At 40.7% G+C, this 14,171-nt stretch overlaps 1 protein-coding gene across 10 annotated transcripts in view; it reads right to left on the bottom strand.

The window, feature by feature from the left end:
• Positions 1–14,171, bottom strand: part of PLXNB2 (plexin B2) — a 251,912-nt gene that overhangs the window by 206,776 nt on the left and 30,965 nt on the right. For 4 of the 10 annotated variants that reach the window (XM_030961143.1, XM_030961142.1, XM_030961144.1 and 1 more), the window contains one exon: positions 568–641. The exons of the other annotated variants lie outside the window; for them this stretch is intronic. The gene's annotated coding sequence lies outside the window, so the exon portion shown is untranslated. The remainder of the gene's footprint in view (positions 1–567; positions 642–14,171) is intronic. 10 annotated transcript variants of the gene reach the window in all.

The raw sequence follows: 14,171 nt of genomic DNA, 5'->3' as shown, positions 1-14,171 counted from the left end.
CACTGGCACAACCCCCCAACTTTTAACAGTCAGTTTATTTAAAACCTGCAAGCTAGATCTGTGCCTTCTGCACAGAGGGGTCTAGTATGCCAAGTTGCAATCCAAAGTGACTCTTACTACCAGACTATAAGCCCCAGAAAATAGGGCTAAGAGTTCATTATGAAGCTGGTGACAGACTCCTAATTATAGTGGTGCTATCAAGCATGATAAAGGCTGGTTGGTTTTATTATAGTCTCATCCAAAGACTTGTTGGATGCTGGATTAGCTCATCTTTTCATTCCTGTTGAACTGCCATATGTTTCTTTTTCTCCTTTATGTAGCATTTGGCAGGAGTTATTTGTCAGCATTTAGAAAAAGAAAACATGTCTCCAGAAACTTCATTTCTAGTTCTTTCCCTGCAAAGTTTCTTGTTTTACCTGTTAAAACCTTAGAAATTGCATTTTCATGTCTAAAGCTAAACTGGATGAGAAAAAGTTACCATTAAAACATGAAATATAGACAGTCTTAAACTATTCTGATCACAATACTGCAGTATAACATCTCAGTATACTTTAAAGAAACAGATACCTCCATAAAAAGCTGTCTCTCTCTCCCTCCCCTTCCACATCAATTCTGCCCGATTTCATATCCACTTCAAATATCTGCAAGTAAATCAGAGCAAAATGCAACATTTTACTAACAGATTTGATTATTTATTCATCACTACCGCCTACCAGCATTGTTGCAAAGATCCAAGTTACACAGAACAAGTCACAGGAATAAAAACAATATTAATTCAGGCTTTTTTTAAAAGCCTCTTGTTTGCAGCTGTAAATCCACTGAATGTCACAAACTTAGCTAATATACCATAGGAGAAAGGATTTAATTGCTTCTAATGCCAAATATCAGAGATTTGGGAAGAACTAAGCAGCACCTGCATGGAGACAGACCTGGAAACCAGAACAGTACTGTGGCTGGACAGAAATGAGAGCTCCAACAGTCATTTCCTGACTTCATAGACTTTGGAGAAAAACTGAAGCAATGGCAGAGCTTCACAGAGGTAGCCAGAGGAGAGGCAGATTATTTCACCTGTGCATCAAAACATGCTCAGAAAAGGTGGAGTAGGTGACACCATCAGCTTTAAATATGGAGCAGAATTGAGTAACAGATGAGGATTTTATTGACCCATGTCCTTTGAATCTGACACACTTAAAGCATCACTCCCCACTGCCCTTCCTCCCCTCCCTCAGCTTCCTCTTCAGTAAGAGCACTTCTGCTATGGTAAACAAGGTATTCTTCTGAAGGCATCTCCTGTGAGCGACATACCCCCCAAACAAATGTCATGGGCTCATCTCCAGACAGAAGAAATACAGTTTATTTCAGAGGAAAAAAAACCAAACGGCCTTGAAAAGCCACAAAAAGTGACCTAGGGGCAAGATGATGAGAACTAATAGAGCACTTGTGAGAAAAGGAAGGTCACCTGTCACAGTTGCTATTCAGCTCTGCTAAGTGGTTTTATTGATGGGTCATTAAAGGATTCTCATCCACCTTCAGCCTCAAAGTGGTTTTACAAAACAGACAATCAGGAAAAAAAAAAAAAAAAAAACAAACAAAATTGCCTTAGGTTTAAAGTGTCTTAGCCTGATATCATTATGCACTGAGAAGTGCATAATGAAGGTATGAATTTTAATTAAATTTTATTTTTAAATTTAAGTACAGTCTTCCTGCAGCCATGCCTCATCACCAAATGAAAGTTCATGTCTTTGGATGGTTGAACCCCACCATAATCCAGTTTGCCTGAAAATAAGTAGTATAATTGATTTCATGCTTCTCTGAGCCCTTTGGTGTAGGCTTTCAGCTGCCCTACCACTTGCAGGTGTAGATATGTAGTAGATAAAGATTACTGCTTGTGTGCCAACCCAGAGATGCTGAGCCTGCCAATTTTAGGAGCTCTGCAAAACAAGCTGTGAGATGCTCCCACAATTTCGATGTAAGTAGGCCAATAGAAAACTGAATGAATAAGACCATTTTGATGGCCAGGCCATTGCTACTGTAAGCAGAGGACTGGCAGCATAGTTAAAAGCAGACAGACTTCCTTGCTTTCCCTTTTTTTTCCCTTCAGACACTGGAAGTGAGGGCTGTAGGGAGGGACTGAAATTTCACCAGCACCTGCAGTAACATGCAGGCATGAGTAGCATCCAGCTTCAACAGTGTCTTTATAGAATACCAAAGAATAACTAAAGAGCCACATGTTACTGGTGAGAAACCTACAGTGAATAAAAGTAATTTCACTGTTGATTGCCTGTAGTGTTCTATGATAAATAATGTGCCATTGTATCCAGAAAAAAACCCAAAAAACTATTGACAAGCACTATCAATAAATTTGATTTTTGGCTTGCATTTTGTAGCTTAACAGATGACAGTTCCAAGGAATGTATTAAGCTAACTGCTACTGTGAACAGCATATAGGTGCATACACCTCTATTACCTATAGGGACCTCTACATAACTTATACACACCTTAAAGCTCCCAAAAGCACTCAAAAATTGTCTTGCAAACACTAATGCATTCTCCCCCATTTAAATCTGTCATCCCCCTCCTTTGTGTGGCACAGGCTCAGTCAAGAGCCATAGAGATTTGGGCACCTCATGTCCCCAGTGTCTGTGCACAGAGCCAGGCTCCTGGGGCGGGGTAGGAACCAGTTTCCCCTCTCTGCAGACCAGACTTGCACAGCCCGCAGGCATCACCTCTATGGGCAAATTAGCTGCCATGAATTAAAGAGCTGCAGGCTGGTGTGAACTGAAATGTTTTCAGAACTTGCACGTCAACCTGTTTTGGTCAATATTCAGAGAAAAGGCAAAAGCATCTGTGACAGCAACTCCCCTCTGTTGACAAATCCTGCCTCTGAGCTGTTAAAAGAAAAGGTCACTTAAATTCAACAGGACTAACAAGGTATTTTTCTCAGTCCTCTTTCTCAGAAACAGCTAAGTTGCTCTGGCTAAATGCTGTTTTTTCTTTTAAAACAATAATAACAGAATATTCAGCAAAAGGCAGACACGAAGTTAAAGAAATCTCAATGCAAGCTTTTAAAAACTGGCAAACTTCTAAGTGGCTGAAAATAGAGTCTTATAATGGGAAATGTCAAACAACCTTGATAATAGGCAGCATTACCAGTCTGCTCTGTAATTCAAAATTATGTTTTATTATAGTGTTAAATATGCCTAAGCTCCATTTACCAGTTCCACCATTGCCAGCCCAAGAGCAGCTGCTGGCCGATGGCAAATTAACAAGTTGTAGTTTTCCTGGTGTAGACAAGAGGATAGTTGTTTCTGGCTTTCAGCAGTTGGAGCAGGTTCATCTCAGTAGTTTTTACAGAGCTGAGCATGTTGGCATAAGGCCATTAACACATTTCTCAGGTGGCTCCCTGCAGTAATAAGGTGGCCTGAACATATGAAAAGTAAGACCAAGCCATGTTTTGCCAGAAGCTGGTGTTAATGTAGTCAGCAGGTGATTTTGAAGAAAGTACTACAAAGTATACACATTCCAGAGTTTTTGCTATTTTGGAAAACAAAATATAACTCCAGTTGACATTCAGGAAGCCCAGGGCCTTTACTGTATCACAGGATGAGATTTATATGGTCAGGTTCAGAAAGAAGTCTGAGGACATTTCTTCTAAGACAAAGTAAGAATGGTCTGCTTCTGTATTTCCTTCAGGAGAATGAATGGCCATTACAGAGCCAAACCATGAAGACCATCAATCTTTTCCTGCAAAAGATGAGCCACATGAGTTCCCAGCCTAAAAGACTGTTACTTCTCAAAAATTCAGAAGTTTCTAATGGCCTCCAAGAAGCTCTTCAGATAAATCATGCAAAAGGGCCTTTTCCCAGGTGCCAGAATCACACAATACCAACCAACCTTTTACCACCCAGGGCCAGTCTATAAGAAAGGCTGCCAGTTCTAAGTCTAAAATTGAAACTGCAGTTCACATTGTTCCTATGGAATATAAAAAGGAGGGGATGGACACGACACCCTTCCTAGGCTGCATGCCCTGGGGAAGCCAGATTTTGGCCATCGCAACAATCCTGGAAGCAAACCACTACCTTGGGTGTGCCAGAGAGCAGCTGCCCAGCGCCAGCGGTACAGAGGATAACACTCCACATGAGGATAGACAGGAGAGCATGAAAGATGAGTAGCTGCTGTCAGCACTGGGCTGGGCACCCACTGGCATCTCTCCCAGACAAGTCGCAGCAGGGAGCTGAGGCAGTTGCTGGCACAGCATCACAGTGACACAAACATGACCATATCCCCTTCTTCTCATCTCCCAGTTAACTCCCTCAGACACTTTCACAGTTTATTCTTCCCTCCAAAAATCAAATGGCCCCTCTTGGGAGCCAAGGTTGAGGCATGGTGATGATCTGGGGCTGTGACCCATAAGATCCCAGAGGAACCAGGGCTGGACCATGTCGTTCAACCTTCCATTTCTACGTCTCCAAAGTAAGACTAGCGGCCCTCACTGGCACAGAGTTACAACAATACATTTTTGAAACTTCAAAACATCCACATATAACAGTAAAGGATCCAGAGAAAGATTCTGTTAGCAGTATATAAAAGCAAAAAGAATGGATTCAAATCAACCATGCTGCTCAGCACAGCAGTTCAGTCAACTGCGCCTTTCACCCTGGGGATGTCAGGAGGTGCATCCCTGGGTGGTGAGACAGAAACCACTGCAAACACAGGCAGGTGCTGCCCCAAAGGTGGTAAGCATTGGTTTCATCACACAGGGCCAGGGGCCAGTTTCCAGCTACTGGTAGTGCTGGCTCCTTTTTTACCTGGTACATATTGAAATGCAAAGTGGGCACTGGATGTTTTTCAGAGAGATTATTTAATCTTTTGATCTTGAGAACAGAGGGCAGCATCTTCAGAGGCTGCATGTGCATTTTTTTCTGATTATCAAATCCCTTTGAGGTATCTTAGAGAGGACATGCTCAAAACACCTCAAGTCTCAGGCTGTTTGGCTAATCTAGATTCCAGAAGTCTTGTCTGTATTCAGCAGAAGTATGATTTATTTCTTCAACATCTTTTACAGCCTCTCAGCTACATTTCCCCCATCTCAGGAGTAAATTGTACTTCTCTGAGTCTTTCTCTATGTCTTCCAAAAGCAGAATCTTTTACTAACCAATTCTTGTATCACTGGTCCCAAAGGATCAGCTCAACATCTCTGTGGCTTCAGAGCCACTTGTTGCAGGACTCCTGTGTACTCTGAAAAGCATCCAGAACAGCTGAGTTTTTAATTCTGAGTCCACCAGGGCCAAGGTGAGAAGCTGCTGAACTCTCAAAGGATCCAATATGGAAGAGTGAGGAGAAGGGAGAAACAAGATGCTTTCTCATAGAAGGTAATGGGGATCCATAGATCAGTAGATCTTGGACTAAAAACCAAGACTCTCCTACAAGAAGGAAGCAGTAGAAAAAAATTTTTACAAATTGTACAACCACGATTGTTGTCATCTTATTTCAAAGCTCCCATGTATAGCTCCTCACAGCACTGACTCCTTCACAGCACAACCAACGAACTCCAGCTCTCATCTCAGCACAACCAACAAACTCCAGCTCTCTCCTCACCCAGCTAACACACTCTTCTGTAGCGCTCATCTTCTTATTGGACACAGCTGTAGCCTGTTAAGGGCAGGCCTGTTCCTAATCCTTGGCGATTAGTACAGCTGCAACTCCTCAGGGCTGAGACTACCTTCTGCACTATTCTCTTACATTCCATCCCTCCCCACATGATAATAGAACAGAGGCTTGCTAGACTATTCTCAGGGACAGAGATGCAGCAGGCTGGATTTCTCTTTTAGATTCCAGGTATCTCTTCCATGTACAGTGATTGATGGCTACCACTTAGTTTTGAACTTGGCACTTCTACTTTTCAGAAAACAATCTCATTAGAAAAACAGCCTTATGAGGCAGAGAAGCAAAGAATTGCAATCCTTCTAAATAGAGGCTCTAACAAGTATCAAGTGCTGTGACTGAAGGAGTAGCTGTACACTAAGTCTGTTTAAGCAGCAAACATGGCTTAAGGAATTGCTACATATGCCTCTGTATGCTTCAGCATCAGCTGGGCCCATCCTCGTACCATACATTGTTAAATGGCAACCAAGGCAGAATGGATGTTAAAAAAATAGACAAAACTATAAAGTTTATATTTTAAAGAAAATTAATAAATCAACTTATTTCAGTTGTCTCTGGCCATGCAAGCACTGAGAGCAACAGAAGAAAAAGACATCCTCCTTAGGATGACCAGTAGAAAGGCACTTAGGGGAAAGCTTAACATATCCCAAGACCACAGAGAGGTGTGTGGTCTTGGGATATGTTAAGGTCTTGGAACACGACGAGCTGTGTCCTAGTTCTGCCTATAGCACTGGTGTGGATATGGCAGAGCAGTAATTTGCAGAAACATCTTGCAGTGCTTCAATATGGAAATATTCCTGGTAACTATGCCAGTCCAAACTAAAAATAAAATATAAGTGTTAGTCATTTGATCTCTGTCCAAAATCCTGGACAATTCATTGCAGGAAGTTTCTCTGTGAAGCAAGGACAGCAGTAATAATAGCCAACAGCTCTCAAAGCTATGACCGCTGAGATGGTATTTTTTTCTTATATAACTTTCTCTCCTATAATGGGATTTGTATATATATATATATATATATATATATATATATATATCCACACACACACACCTCAGCCTCATGGTATTGATGAGGATTTTTCTTTGCAAACTACTGTTTACTTCAAAGGAGCACTGTCATCAGTGGAGAAGCAACTTGTTCAGGCAGGAAGGTGTTAGAGAAAATGACTGTTCAGCATTCAAGGAGGAGAAACAACTACTCTGCCCCAGTTCTCTCACTAAAGAAGTACACTGCAAATTGAGAGAGCTCTTACTTATAAGATAAAAATATGTGTGTTGCCACAGAGTGCTTTCTATTTGAAATGCAGGAAGACTTGGGGGTCAAAGTGGGAGAGAGAGGGACATACTCCAATCCTTTGGCTGTTTTAGGGAAGGGCCCAAATATAGCTCTGGTAAGAAACTGAAGTCACTTAACAAGGGAGTGAAATAAAGTGTTGCAGCAAAATTTTGATTGAGCATATCAGGAAATTGGGGCTGTTTTTTCTGCATGAGAAGAGAAATAAGCAGAGGTAGCACAAGCAGCAGCTCTCAAGTTTCCTCCAGGCTGGGAAGAGCACGGCCACCTCCCAGCTTCCTCCTCCCTCCCCAAACCACAAACTCCTTTCACAGCCTGCAACCTCTCTTCCCACTGCTCTGGCAAGTCTTTCTCTTTCCTTTCTTTGTCTTAGCTCCAAGTTGCCAAGCAGGTTAAAAAAACCCAAAAACAGAAAAGAGCTGAACATATCTGCAGAAGGATGTGGGGGTTAGGGAGATCCTGTGTCATGTTAACAGACCACAAGTGTTTTGTGCAAGAATCACCTTTCTGATTCTGTTGGGAAAATTAAGTTGTTTTAAAAATATGGATGGATGGATAGATGGATGTATACTTAATTTCCTCAGATAACAGTCCACTGTGTTATTTTCTCTCCAGAATACACATCATTAAATATAACAATTTCTCATTAGCAGTGCAAGAACATTAAGATTCAAATAAAATGGGAAGCGGAACAGCAAAGGAAATACGCAAGGGGAAAATACCACAGAGCCAACTGAATTAGCACAACTACTCAGCTTTCTTCATGTCTAGGTGAAATCTGTTTCAAGATTGAAAGCATTCAACAAGACTAAGTGATGCTAAGAGCAGGAGGAAAGAGTTTCAAAGAGCTCATTTCAAAGAGCTCATAAATATCCCTTAATATTGTAGAATATTACCTTAAATTAAGTTGAAGCAAGCCATATCTGTATGATTAGACTATAGCTGAATTGCAGGTACTAATAGCAATAGAAAGCAAATCTGACTGTGAACAGATCAGTGTTATATCCTCATCAGACACCTTTCAGAAAAATGGAGAAGCAAATGTGTCCCTAAAGCTGCCATTAGCACAGCATGGGCTGCTGGGTGTATCTGGCTCAGGTGCCCCAGCTTTAGCAGTGGCTTTCCACTCACCAGCCTTTTGCTGGAAAACCTGAGGCTTTCAGGCACACCAAAATGGAGACTCAGGCACCCGCTCAACCTGCCACAGCAGTATTCACTGGAGTTTTGGAAGTCAGCAAGCACCATTTTCTGAGAAAGTCACAGAAGACATTATACATTTTTTAAAGTTAAAACGTTGAACTGTCAGCCCAAATCATTTGCTCCCACAAGTTCATAAGTATGAGCCGAGAAGCTGCTGAGGTTGAAGTCTTGTTAAATACTACATTATAAGAATGTTTCTGACAACAAAACATGAAGTGTTTTAGCAATATTTAGGGACTGAAAATAAGTTCACTGTGGAAACCAGACCATTTATGACATTGATCTTGAGTACCTAAATGTTCATAGAAAATGAAGAACATACAAAATAAAGATAGAGAATCAGGAAAATAGTCAATATAGCTCTAGGAAAATCAGACGTATAATCCTACCCAGAAAATGTCCCCAACCTGACAAATTTAGTTAAAGAAGGCACATGATGTCTTTGAGCACACTAAGCATCTTATAACTAAGCTCTTATAACTAAACAGTTCTATTTAAAACAGATGTCACACAAGTTAACAAAGCAGATTAAATAGCTCATCATTCTCAATGATTATCGTTCAATCCTTGGTATACCAGCTCTCCTCATCTTCATGAGAAACAAAACCTGAAGCAAAAATCTTCCAGGAATGAGGAAGTCCTAGTTAAAAAAGATAGTGCTGCTACAAATCCATCATTCCATCAATTTGCCCGTGACCTGAACAAAAGCATAAGTCAAGTTCAAAGATATGATGACGCGGATCATGAGGTACAATAAATTCAATTGAACAGCAGCACTGCTACTGTAACCAAACAAGACCACACAGAAAGCAGACCCAAAATTTAGTTCACAGTGTCGGAATATTATTTGGAAGACAGTAACCGTAAAAGATCATTAGGGTCACAGTTGTTTACCTGCTAGCACAGTCACTCCAGGGAAGTGGAGAGAGAGAGCAAATGTGACACTCCAACACACACAGCATCAAAGCACCATGTTGAAATTGTGAGATGTAATTACATCATTTAACACTAGGACTTTCTAAAATGTATCTGTTTCTGACACTGCCTGCTTGAATCTAATGTCATTACATTGGTAAGAGCTCAGATGGGAGATATACACCCTATTTAGAGCCAGACTTAAAGACAGACCCTATAGCCAATCCATTTCATTTAGTAGAGGGGAGGTAAAGCGAGGATGATAACGAGGTAATAAGCATTGTCTGTGTCAGCTCATAGATGTTAGGTCTTTTTCTTAGAGGTGATTTGATCAGAGAATGCCAATCCACTGGATCAAGCTGTTCTTAGGAATTTGGCAGATTTTATAAGCACTCCCACACCTCATTGATGAAATAAATCCTTGAGGAAAGACCACTGGCTACTCCCCAGTCAATTTCCTTCGCAGAAAAGCCAAGGCAAACCAACATTATGGGTACACCTGCATCTGAACTGAAGAAAGAATTCAAAGTGCCTTTTCAACTCAAAATTAACCATTGCAGACTACTTGATTTTTCCTGTTTTTTTCCAGTCAGCCTCTCATCTGTCAGACAGGGATTGTCAACTGCTTCCATGGGTCCCCTCTGACCTTCAAAACAACAAATGCAGGGGCTCATTTCCATCAGGATCTGACCCCAGCCTCTTCCAGGGCCAAACCAAAAGCCCCCTTTTTGGATAGACGAGTTTTGCTGCTCTGACATTGCTTCCCTCACAATGTTTACCCACATTCAACACACACCAGGAAAAATGAAAATGTGACCTTAGCACAGGAATAATTGAGGATCATTCAGAAACCATTCAACAGACGTGGTAGAATAATATAATGCAACTAACTTCTCTAAAGCTGTGTCTGTAGCTTCCAAGCTTCATCCTTACTGGTATATGGTACCGAATTTTTAATTATACTGCTATTATGAAGTGGTAATGAGCATTAGCCGATGACTCAGAATAATAATTACTAGGTGGTGCTATCATGAAGGTACAATTTTAGAAGCCAAGCAGGTGTTACTTTCCTGAATGATTCAAAAATCACAAGCAGCCAATCCTCCAGCTAATTGCACATGGAAGCTATGCACATCTGAAATGCCTTTTTTCACATGTCCAAAACAGGTGGAGAAGGAAGTTTTTCCCTAATGCTGCTAAGCTGATTGGTTGTCAGTGTTCAGAAATAATGCCCCAAGTACAAGGTTTGGCTTTTTCGTGATGTGTCAAGCATCTCTCTATTAAAAAGGTTAGGTTGCCTTGTCTTGTAGGAAGAAATATTTCAGGCTTGCTTCCACCTAAACCTCCCACAGCCCCCAATTCTGAATGTCAGTCATTTTGTATCAGTGGCAACAGCAGCAATAAATGCCTACTTGTAATTACAGCATATTGGTTTTGACATTACAGAGTCTGTAATAAATAAAATAAATATATTGAAAACTAATTAAAAAAAAAACATTAAAAAGGGGGCTATTTTTAAAGTAGCAGAATACATGTTTAAAAACAGTAAGTAACCCTGAAAAATTGTGCAGAACAGTCTTATAGCTCTGAATTCTGGTACCTTGTTGGAAAAGACCTATTATAAAAGGCTTCCCTTTTGTCCCAAATTGTTCTCCAGGTTACCCCACTGCACCATAAATTGAAACATGAGAAGATTTCAATGTCTCCATTTCTAATGAAAAGCAAGGTGACTAGGGCTATATCTATGACATTTGTACTGCCAAGTATTTCAACACAAGATTGTTTGTGACAGCAATCCAAAAGTACTCAATCTCGCAACTGCCTTCTCTCCTGGGTGCTTCAGTAGCTCTTTTTTCAATCACTTGAAATAGCAATATGATGGAGTTACAAGGGACTTGTTATGGGAATGCTAGATAGCTGATTAAGTGTGGTTTTTTTTTTTTAACACAGCTTTCCCTTTTGCATATCTTAAATCCTCTCCCACAGCACTGCTACTTAAAACAATTCAATTAAAATTTTGGGTGATAGCATGCTCTTAATTTCTCTATCAAATTAATTGGTGTGCAAAAAAAGAATGATTGGAAAGTCTTCCACCATGATATGGTGATTTTCTTTTTTGTAAGGAGTTTGCAGGGAGTCAGTGATAGAGGCAAGAAACAACAAAACCCTGGGCGTGTTGGGCCATCAGTTGTGACGTGGGCTGGTGGAGGAATCCTGTCTTCCACTACAAGCATGCCTACAGTGACTAATGCCTTCACACCCTGCAGCATGGGATCACACTCACCCCATGGTTATGTCATTTTTAAAGCATCTGGTGGTAATTTAGAAATACAAAACTAAAAACCAGACAGGCACGTACTTGGTAGGTCTACTATTCACAACAGCAGTGGTGCAGTCACAGGTAAAACAAATAAATATTGAGGTTCACCCTTCTTTAAATCTGAGCTGGGAGTTTACCTGTTTACTACCTTGCTTTGAACACCAAGAAAAGAAGAATTATTCACCTGTTACAACTGGCAGTTGAGCAACACAGAAGAGATGTTTGCAGTGGTAGATAGATGAGCTTCATTACTTTGAAACTAGCCTCTCGTACGGAAATGCTGTACCCATTTTAGGCCCTTAGTAAAGCAGATTACTTTTATCTATTATCACTGCAAGCAATCTCCACTATATTTAAGTTATCACATTAGGCAAGCTGTCCTCATGGATGGTATACAGCCAATTAAAACACCACAAGAACAAGGAAATCTGACCACCTCCAGATGCCTTATGTGCACATGCTGCCTCAGAGCTCCTCAGTGGGCTCCTCCACCGGCTCATGCCACCAAACCCACATGTTGGTGCTCAGCTCTAGAACCCCCAGCACAGAACTGCAGAGCTAATTATTACTGCATGTAGTTTAAAGATAGCAACCTTTTATGAAGTTAATGACATTTGTTCTCTTGGGCACCACTGGAATGTACTGAAGCCAACTCAATGTAGGATGTAATTCAGGAAACATAACTACCTTCATTGAAGACGTTTAAATGTTAATCTTTAAGTATGTTTGTTCCTTATTCCATCAGGATTTGTTTCCATTTCTTTGAGTGCTTGAGCCCCTCATCAGACAACATCATCTCCCTTAGAAGGCTGGAAGCAAAAGAAGATGACACTGCTGAACCTGGCCATTTCTGCTGGAGCCCACTTTGACACACACGATCATCCAGAGCCATCCCTTGCCAGCTCATCCCTTGCTGAATGAGCTCAAGACCCTTTTGAAAAACAGCCCAACACACCCACTGTGATTGTGCTAAGCCTTTTTAATTAAGGCCCCTGGTACCATCTACTTTGATGCACAGCTTTGTGTTGTTTAGAAACCTGAGAGCTGTCCTGATAAGACAGGAAACATCCTCTAGTCCAGCTCACTCCCCTGAGAACAGACTTCATCTCACTTTCTGCAGAGCAGCCCAAACTAGTCATTAGGTTATTTCTGTTTTCAAGGAGACTGAGCCCTCCCAGGGGCAATTCAGGTTCCCTGGCTTAGGTGCTTATCTCAGGCTTGCATGAATCACCTCAGCCTCCCCTCTTCCCATCCCCTGATGATTGTTTGCTGTAAATAAATGTACAGAGCTAGAAATCAGGTGTCTTGCTGAAGACAGTCAGGGAAAATGAACCACATTTTAACAGTAGCCAGCAGGAGCCACTGAAGACCATTCATTTTTCATGCCAGATATCTTCCCAGATTTCTAAGAAAAATTAGTTTCAGGACTTCTTAAACTGAAAGTTGCATCAAGGCTTAATTTAAAGTTACCAAAGGTCTTATTTTCTATGTATGTGCCTAATCTTTTTTCCCTATCACTGGCATCTAAAAGCTTCCTGCAGCAATTCTGTGATTTAGCTTTCCCTCGAACAGGAGAAGGGGCAGAAGAGGGAACTGGATTTTAGGCCTGCTGTCTAGTAATTGTATTGTTCCTAGTCTATACTTTTAAATTACATCATATTTTTTTCTCTCATGCTTTTTTTCACATCAACTGAAGAGGTTTTTTTTCTAAAAAAAGGTTCTGAAATGATCAGAACCCTCCAGGGTATCTAAGATTCAAAACCTCATGGATCTATAAAATCGCAGAGATAATTATGATTTTGCTCTCCACTCCTCTCCTAGTATGTCTTATTTTCTATTTACTTTACTGACCACCACTGCACACTGAACTGACATTTAAAAAATATTATCCACTGCACCTCCAATAGTATGTTGAGGCTTTTTAGCTCCTCAGAAAGAAGAGGATTATTTCCTTTCCCCCTTCATGCATTACTTTGCATTCCTTGACAGTGAATTTCATTTCCCCCTATTTCCAGCTCTGTGTTGAAAGAATCTCTGCAAGTAATTTCAAGCAGCTTCAGGTCAGATTACTGTAAATAATCTTGGTATTCTCTCCAAGTTCTGTCATCTACTTAAAATCAGATCATTGATGAATATGTTGAACAGCTCCAACAACAGATCTTTGACGGACTCATCCCAGTAATAGCTGCTACAGAACAAGGATGCTAATCAGATATTCCATTTCTTTGTTTCCTATTTTTATTCACTTAGCACTTTTTCCTTCATTCTCTGATAACTGTGGTTCTAAAATATTTCTGTGAAATATAGCTTGTATTTTAATTTTCAAAGAAGCTTTTTACAAAGTACCAGCTAGATCTGCTATATCCATATAGTAGCTTCCCTCCAAAACTTGCACAGAATCACAAGAAGCAAATTCCCCTTACAGAAGACATACTGTCTCCTCTCTGGTTCATTATATTTGTCTTATCTACTGCTTATTCTGATTTCTACAACACTACGTAATACAGGAGCAAGATTTACTGATAATCTCCTTACACGACCCCCAGAAGCCCTCACTAGACTGGTATATTATTGGTTTATTTAAGCAGACAACAAACTAGGAGTAATTTCTTATTTTTATTCCTCTAGAGCTCTGCATGAACAGCATCCAGCTCCAGTGCCTTGTTACCAGAAATTGTTTGGTTTTTTTTAGCGTGAAAAGCGTTTTAGAACTGACATTTCAAAAAGCGCCAGGCGACTATCAAAGAGACATGTCTGGTCCAGTGAAGGCAAGTCCCTGC

This window comes from Camarhynchus parvulus, chromosome 1A (assembly GCF_901933205.1).
Source record: "Camarhynchus parvulus chromosome 1A, STF_HiC, whole genome shotgun sequence".
Taxonomy (NCBI): Eukaryota; Metazoa; Chordata; class Aves; order Passeriformes; family Thraupidae; genus Camarhynchus; species Camarhynchus parvulus.
The sequence above is the reverse complement of the archived record's forward strand: the minus strand, read 5'-3'. Positions and strand labels throughout refer to the sequence as shown.